Source organism: Arachis stenosperma, chromosome 5 (genome assembly GCF_014773155.1).
Source record: "Arachis stenosperma cultivar V10309 chromosome 5, arast.V10309.gnm1.PFL2, whole genome shotgun sequence".
In the NCBI taxonomy this organism is placed as follows: Eukaryota; Viridiplantae; Streptophyta; class Magnoliopsida; order Fabales; family Fabaceae; genus Arachis; species Arachis stenosperma.
Window position 1 is genome coordinate 92,875,924 of NC_080381.1, and position 9,109 is coordinate 92,885,032.

A 9,109-nucleotide genomic window follows, 5' to 3' on the forward strand; every position below is an offset into this window, starting at 1 on the left:
TGTTTTTCTCTTTCCTCATTAAAATTCAAAAAATAAAAAAATATATCTTTTCCTTATTTCACTCATAAAATTCGAAATTTTGGGTTGACTTAGTCAAAGATTTTTAAAATTTAGTTGTTTCTTGTTAGTCAAGTCAAAACTTCAATTTAAAAATTCTATCTTTTCAAATCTTTTTCAAAAATAAAATCTTTTTCATTTTTCTTCTTAATATTTTCGAAAATTTTAAAATTGATTTTCAAAATCTTTTTCTTATTTCCATCTCATATTTTCAAAAATTTTACTACATTTAAGGATTTGATTCAAAAAATTTCAAGTTTGTTACTTTCTTGTTAAGAATGGTTCAATCTTTAAATTTTAAAATCATATCTTTTAATTTCTTGTTAGTCAAGTCATCAATTTTAAAATCAAATCTTTTTCAAATCATATCTTTTTCAAATTTTAATTTCAAAATATTTTTCTAACTTCTTATCTTTTCAAACCTTACTATTTCTTATCTTTTTCAAAACCACCTAACTACTTTTTCACTTCTCATTTTCGAAAATTCCCTTCCTCTTTTTCAAAAAGCTTTTTAATTAACTAGTTGTTTCAAACTCTAATTTTATTTTATTCCTTTTCTTAATTTTTGAATACTAACTAATTTTTAAAATAAAAATAAAAATATTTTTCCTTTTTCTTTTATTTAATATTCGAAATCCCTCCCTCTCTCATCTCTTTCTATTTATTTTATTTAACTACTAACACTTCTCTTCTGCTCATAATTCGAACCCTCTCTCTCCCTCTACCTCATTCTTCTATTCTTTTCTTCTTCTACTCACAGAAAGGAATCTCTATAATGTGACATAGAGGAATCCTCTTCTTTTCTGTTCTCTTCTTTTTCATATGAGCAGGAACAAGGATAAATACATTCTTGTTAAAGCTGATCCTGAACCTGAAAGGACCCTGAAAAGGAAGCTAAGAGAAGCTAAAGCACAACACTCTAGAGAGGACCTGACAGAAATTTTCGAAAAAAAAGAAGACATGGCCGAACCCAATAACAATGGCGGAGGTGCAAAGAAGATGCTTGATGACTATACTACACCAACTTCTAACTTCTATGGAAGAAGCATCTCAATTCCTACCATTGAGCAAACAATTTTGAGCTTAAGCCTCAATTAGTTTCTCTAATGCAGCAGAATTGCAAGTTTCATGGACTTCCATCAGAAGATCCTTATCCGTTCTTAGCTGAATTCTTGCAAATCTGTGATACTGTTAAGACCAATGGGGTTAATCCGAGGTCTACAGACTTATGCTTTTCCCTTTTGCTGTAAGAGACAGAGCTAGGACATGGTTGGACTCACAACCTAGAGAAAGCTTGAACTATTAGGACAAGTTGGTCAATGCTTTCTTGACCAAATTCTTTCCACCTCAAAAGATAAGCAAGCTTAGAGTGAAAGTCCAAACCTTCAAACAGAAGGAAGGTGAATCCCTCTATGAAGCTTGGGAAAGATACAAGCAATTAACCAAAAGGTGTCCTTCTGACATGCTTCCAGAATGGAGCATCATATGTATATTCTATGATGGTCTATCTGAGTTGTCAAAAATGTCATTGGATCATTCTGCTGGTGGATCTCTTCATCTAAAAACCCCTGTGAAAGCCTAGGAACTCATTGAGATGGTTGCAAATAATCAGTTCATGTACACTTCTGAAAGAAATCCTGTGAATAATGGGATGACTCAGAAGAAATGAGTTCTTGAGATTGATTCTCTGAATGCCATATTGGCTAAGAACATAATACTGACTCAGCAAGTCAATATGATTTCTCAGAATCTGACTGGATTGCAAGCTACATCCGGCAGTGCTAAAGAAGGCTTCTCTGAAGGAGAAGCTTATGACCCTGAGAATCCTGCAATGGAAGAGGTGAATTACATGGGAGAAGCCTATGGAAACACCTATAATCCTTCATGGAGAAATCACCCAAATTTTTCATGGAAGGATCAATAGAAGCCTCAACAAGGTTTCAATAATAATAATGGTGGGAGAAATAGGTTTGGCAATAGCAAACCTTTTTCATCATGTTCTTAGCAATAGACAGAAAATTCTGAGCAGAGCCTCTCTGGCTTAGCCAATATAGTCTCTGATCTATTTAAAGCCACTCTCAGTTTCATGAATGAAACAAGGTCCTCCATCAGAAATTTGGAGGCACAAGTGGGTCAGCTGAGTAAAAGGGTCACTGAAACTCCTCCTAGTACTCTCCCAAGCAATACAGAAGAGAATCCAAAGAGAGAGTGCAAGGCCATTAATATGACCAAAATGGCCGAACCTATAGAGGAGGAGGATGGCGTGATTTCCATTGAGGAAGACCTCAATGGACGTCCACTGACCAATAAGAAGTTCCCTAATGGGGAACCAAAGGAATCTGAGGCTTATACAGAGACCATAAAGATTCCACTGAACTTCTTATTACCATTCATGAGCTCTGAAGAATATTCTTCTTCTGAAGAAGATGAAGTTACTACTGAAGAGCAAATTGCTCAATATTTAGGAGCAATCATGAAGCTGAATGCCAAGTTATTTGGTAATGAGACTTGGGAGGATGAACCTCCATTGCTCATCAATGAACTGAATACATGGATTCAGCAGACATTGCCTCAAAAGAAACTAGATCCCGGAAGGTTCTTAATACCTTGCACCATAGAACAAGGCACATTGAAATCAAATATCATTTTATTAGAGAACATGTGCAAAAGGGTACTATTGATATTCAATTTGTAAAATCTGAAGAACAACTTGCTGATATTTTTACAAAACCCCTCTGTGAAGATAGATTCTGTTTGTTAAGAAAATGTATGGGAATGTTTGATTTATGTCATGTTGAAAATTTCTGAATGTCTGATTCTGTCTAATTTTATCTCGTAGGAATGGACGAGATAAAATTAAGGCTTGCTGGAGGAGCTATGATTAAGGGAGAGGCTGCGCAGACTTTGCTTCTGATGGGCCCCACAAAATCTTATTTGACCCCACCTTGACTTTTTATTGATCCCTCATTTTATGATAATCAAAATCTTTTTGGTTATCTTTTCAAATCTTATTGGAAGTGGTTATTGTCAAATCAAATCCCTCTCTCCATCTAATCCCTTGATTCTAGGAAACCACCTTTTTCAAAACCCTTTGGTTAATAACCGCGCCATTATGGTTATTAACTTCCCCATCATCTCTCTCTAATCCACATTTATTGCACCACTAACCTCCTTCCCTCCTCACTCTCTTTCGGCACTCTCACCCCTTCATATTCAATTTCTCCTTTATCCTACCATGAAAAAGAAAACGGCACAAAAGAGAAGTGGCCGAACCCCCATTCCAAAAAGCCCACCTTTTTCATCACCTCAAACTCATACACATTTTCATCTTCATTCTACCTCCTCTTTTACTCACTCACCTCCTTCCAAAAGGACCGAAACCATGCGCCGCAAGGTTATCGCCCACAAATCTTCAGGGAGAGGAAAGACGGGAAAGAACAAGCAATCCAGTGTTCAAGAAGAAGAAGAGGAATCACATACCTCGCCACCTCCATCACCGCCGAAAAGATCTACTCCACATACAAAAAGCTCTCAGAAAAAGTCGAAAAGCTTACTACTGCATGATACAAGAGAACCTGCAAATTTGGAGTCACTAGATTTCAAGAACAAATTTCACAAAACTCACTCCCATTTTGACCCCTCTCGGTTTTATTCATGTGCTTTCTATGAATTTCACAAGGAAGTTTTGCTGAAACGTCCTCTCTGCCTCTCTTACTTGGTAAATCTTGAAAAATTGGCCACCAAAGGAATCAACTTTTCTTCCATGTTTGATGCTCTGAAGTGGACTCCACTGATTCACATTCAGAAATTTGTTTACCCGGGGCTGGTCCGGGAGTTCTATGAAAACATGCGCTTGATTGATGGCTCAATCCACTCTTACGTCAAGCGTGTTTACATGACCCTCAATCCTCAAACCATAGGCGCTGCCTGATGAGCGGATAATTTATATACTTTTTGGCATTGTTTTTGGTATGTTTTTGGTATGATCTAGTTAGTTTCTAGTATATTTTTATTAGTTTTTAGCTAAAATTCACTTTTCTGGACTTTACTATGAGTTTGTGTGTTTTTCTGTGATTTTAGGTATTTTCTGGCTGAAATTGAGGGACCTGAGCAAAAATCTAATTCAGAGACTGAAAAGGACTGCAGATGCTGTTGGATTCTGACCTCCCTGCACTCGAAGTGGATTTTCTGGAGCTACAGAAGCCCAATTGGCGCGCTCTCAACGGCGTTGGTAAAAGCATTGCTTTTTGTTTTTCCATAACCATTTATGGCATCCAAGGCCGGAGAAACCTCTAAAAAGAGGAAAGGGAAGGCAAAAGCTTCCACCTCCGAGTCATGGGAGATGGAGAGATTCATCTCAAGGGTGCATCAAGACCACTTCTATGAAGTTGTGGCATTGAAGAAGGTGATCCCCGAGGTCCCCTTTTCACTCAAAAGGGTAAATATCCGGAGATCCGACATGAGATCCGAAGAAGAGGTTGGGAAGTTCTTACCAACCCCATTCAACAAGTTGGAATCTTGATGGTTCAAGAGTTCTATGCCAATGCATGGATCACCAAGAACCATGACCAAAGTATGAACCCAAATCCAAAGAATTATCTTACTATGGTTCGGGGGAAATACTTGGATTTTAGTCCGGAAAGTGTAAGGTTGGCATTCAATTTGCCCATGATGCAATGAGATGAACATCCTTACAATAGAAGGGTCAACTTTGATCAAAGGTTGGACCAAGTCCTCACAGTCATATGTGAAGAGGGCGCACAATGGAAGAGAGACTCAAGAGGCAAGCCGGTTCAATTGAGAAGGCATGACCTCAAACCCATGGCTAGAGGATGGTTGGAGTTCATTCAACGCTCAATCATTCCCACTAGCAACCGGTCCGAAGTTACTCTAGACCGGGCCATCATGATTCATAGCATCATGATTGGAGAAGAAGTGGAAGTTCATGAGGTTATAGCCCAAGAACTCTATAAGGTGGCGGACAAGTCCTCTACCTTAGCAAGGTTAGCCTTTCCTCATCTCATTTGTCACCTCTGTTATTCAGTTGGAGTTGACATAGAGGGAGACATCCCCATTGATGAGGATAAGCCCATCACTAAGAAAAGGATGGAGCACACAAGAGACCCCTCTCATCATGAGATCCCTGAGATGCCTCAAGGGATGCACTTTCCTCCACAAAACTATTGGGAGCAACTGAACACCTCCCTAGGAGAACTAAGTTCCAACATGGGACAACTAAGGGTGGAGCATCAAGAACACTCCATCATCCTCCATGAAATTAGAGAAGATCAAAGAATCATGAGAGAGGAGCAACAAAGACAAGGAAGAGATATTGAGGAGCTCAAGCACTCCATAGGATCTTCAAGAGGAAGAAAGAGCCGCCATCACTAAGGTGGACCCGTTCTTTGATTTCCTTGTTCTTTATTCTTCTGTTTTTCGAATTTTATGCTTATGTTTATCCATGTTTGTGTCTTGTGATCATTAGTGTCTTAGTCTCTATGCCTTAAAGTTATGAATGTCCTATGAATCCATCACCTTTCTTGAATAAAAACGTGCTTAAATGAAAAAAAGAAAAGAATTGCATGAATTTTGAATTTTATAATAGTTTAATTATTTTGATGTGGTGGCAATACTCTTGTTCTCTGAATGTATGCTTAAACAGTGCATATGTATCTTGAATTTGTGGTTCATGAAGGTTGGCTCTTGAAAGAATGATGAAAAAGGAGACATGTTACTGAGGATCTGAAAAATCATAAAAATGATTCTTGAAGCAAGAAAAAGCAGTGAATATATAAAAAAAAAAGAGGTGAAAAAAAAAACGAAAAAAAAAGAAGAAAGAAAAAGAAAGAATAAAGTTGTGATCCAAGGCAAAAAGAGTGTGCTTAAGAACCCTGGACACCTCTAATTGGGGACTTTAGCAAAGCTGAGTCACAATCTAAAAAAGGTTCACCCAATTATGTGTCTGTGGCATGTATGTATCCGGTGGTAATACTGGAAGACAGAGTGCTTTGGGCCACGGCCAAGACTCACAAAGTAGCTGTGTTCAAGAATCATCATACTCTACTAGGAGAATCAATAACACTATCTGGATTCTGAGTTCCTAAAGAGGCCAACCATTCTGAATTTCAAAGGATAGAGTGAGATGCCAAAACTGTTCAGAGGCAAAAAGCTAAAAGCCCCGCTCATCTAATTAATACTGATCTTCATAGATGTTTTTGGAATTCATTGCATATTCTCTTCTTTTTATCTTATTTGATTTTCAGTTGCTTGAGGACAAGCAACAATTTAAGTTTGGTGTTGTGATGAGCGGATAATTTATATACTTTTTGGCATTGTTTTTAGTATGTTTTTGGTATGATCTAGTTAGTTTCTAGTATATTTTTATTAGTTTTTAGCTAAAATTCACTTTTCTGGACTTTACTATGAGTTTGTGTGTTTTTCTGTGATTTCAGGTATTTTCTGGCTGAAATTGAGGGACCTGAGCAAAAATCTGATTCAGAGACTGAAAAGGACTGCAGATGCTGTTGGATTCTGACCTCCCTGCACTCGAAGTGGATTTTCTGGAGCTACAGAAGCCCAATTGGCGCGCTCTCAACGGCGTTGGTAAAAGCATTGCTTTTTGTTTTTCCATAACCATTTATGGCATCCAAGGCCGGAGAAACCTCTAAAAGAGGAAAGGGAAGGCAAAAGCTTCCACCTCCGAGTCATGGGAGATGGAGAGATTCATCTCAAGGGTGCATCAAGACCACTTCTATGAAGTTGTGGCATTGAAGAAGGTGATCCCCGAGGTCCCCTTTTCACTCAAAAAGGGTGAATATCCGGAGATCCGACATGAGATCCGAAGAAGAGGTTGGGAAGTTCTTACCAACCCCATTCAACAAGTCGGAATCTTGATGGTTCAAGAGTTCTATGCCAATGCATGGATCACCAAGAACCATGACCAAAGTATGAACCCAAATCCAAAGAATTATCTTACTATGGTTCGGGGGAAATACTTGGATTTTAGTCCAGAAAGTGTAAGGTTGGCATTCAATTTGCCCATGATGCAATGAGATGAACATCCTTACACTAGAAGGGTCAACTTTGATCAAAGGTTGGACCAAGTCCTCACAGTCATATGTGAAGAGGGCGCACAATGGAAGAGAGACTCAAGAGGCAAGCCGGTTCAATTGAGAAGGCATGACCTCAAACCCATGGCTAGAGGATGGTTGGAGTTCATTCAACGCTCAATCATTCCCACTAGCAACCGGTCCGAAGTTACTCTAGACCGGGCCATCATGATTCATAGCATCATGATTGGAGAAGAAGTGGAAGTTCATGAGGTTATAGCCCAAGAACTCTATAAGGTGGCGGACAAGTCCTCTACCTTAGCAAGGTTAGCCTTTCCTCATCTCATTTGTCACCTCTGTTATTCAGTTGGAGTTGACATAGAGGGAGACATCCCCATTGATGAGGATAAGCCCATCACTAAGAAAAGGATGGAGCACACAAGAGACCCCTCTCATCATGAGATCCCTGAGATGCCTCAAGGGATGCACTTTCCTCCACAAAACTATTGGGAGCAACTGAACACCTCCCTAGGAGAACTAAGTTCCGACATGGGACAACTAAGGGTGGAGCATCAAGAACACTCCATCATCCTCCATGAAATTAGAGAAGATCAAAGAATCATGAGAGAGGAGCAACAAAGACAAGGAAGAGATATTGAGGAGCTCAAGCACTCCATAGGATATTCAAGAGGAAGAAAGAGCCGCCATCACTAAGGTGGACCCGTTCTTTGATTTCCTTGTTCTTTATTCTTCTGTTTTTCGAATTTTATGCTTATGTTTATCCATGTTTGTGTCTTGTGATCATTAGTGTCTTAGTGTCTATGCCTTAAAGTTATGAATGTCCTATGAATCCATCACCTTTCTTGAATAAAAACGTGCTTAAATGAAAAAAAGAAAAGAATTGCATGAATTTTGAATTTTATAATAGTTTAATTATTTTGATGTGGTGGCAATACTCTTGTTCTCTGAATGTATGCTTAAACAGTGCATATGTATCTTGAATTTGTGGTTCATGAAGGTTGGCTCTTGAAAGAATGATGAAAAAGGAGACATGTTACTGAGGATCTGAAAAATCATAAAAATGATTCTTGAAGCAAGAAAAAGCAGTGAATATAAAAAAAAAAAAGAGGCGAAAAAAAAAACCGAAAAAAAAGAAGAAAGAAAAAGAAAGAATAAAGTTGTGATCCAAGGCAAAAAGAGTGTGCTTAAGAACCCTGGACACCTCTAATTGGGGACTTTAGCAAAGCTGAGTCACAATCTAAAAAAGGTTCACCCAATTATGTGTCTGTGGCATGTATGTATCCGGTGGTAATACTGGAAGACAGAGTGCTTTGGGCCACGGCCAAGACTCACAAAGTAGCTGTGTTCAAGAATCATCATACTCTACTAGGAGAATCAATAACACTATCTGGATTCTGAGTTCCTAAAGAGGCCAACCATTCTGAATTTCAAAGGATAGAGTGAGATGCCAAAACTGTTCAGAGGCAAAAAGCTAAAAGCCCCGCTCATCTAATTAATACTGATCTTCATAGATGTTTTTGGAATTCATTGCATATTCTCTTCTTTTTATCTTATTTGATTTTCAGTTGCTTGAGGACAAGCAACAATTTAAGTTTGGTGTTGTGATGAGCGGATAATTTATATACTTTTTGGCATTGTTTTTAGTATGTTTTTGGTATGATCTAGTTAGTTTCTAGTATATTTTTATTAGTTTTTAGCTAAAATTCACTTTTCTGGACTTTACTATGAGTTTGTGTGTTTTTCTGTGATTTCAGGTATTTTCTGGCTGAAATTGAGGGACCTGAGCAAAAATCTGATTCAGAGACTGAAAAGGACTGCAGATGCTGTTGGATTCTGACCTCCCTGCACTCGAAGTGGATTTTCTGGAGCTACAGAAGCCCAATTGGCGCGCTCTCAACGGCGTTGGTAAAAGCATTGCTTTTTGTTTTTCCATAACCATTTATGGCATCCAAGGCCGGAGAAACCTCTAAAAAGAGGAAAGG

At 38.4% G+C, this 9,109-nt stretch overlaps 1 non-coding gene across 1 annotated transcript; it reads right to left on the bottom strand.

Annotated features, from left to right (window-relative positions):
- Positions 1-1,417: 1,417 nt before the first annotated feature.
- LOC130984769 (small nucleolar RNA R71) lies at positions 1,418-1,525 on the bottom strand. Its single transcript, XR_009088680.1, has one exon. It is a non-coding gene; the product is annotated as a small nucleolar RNA R71 (small nucleolar RNA).
- Between the last annotated feature and the right edge of the window lie 7,584 nt (positions 1,526-9,109).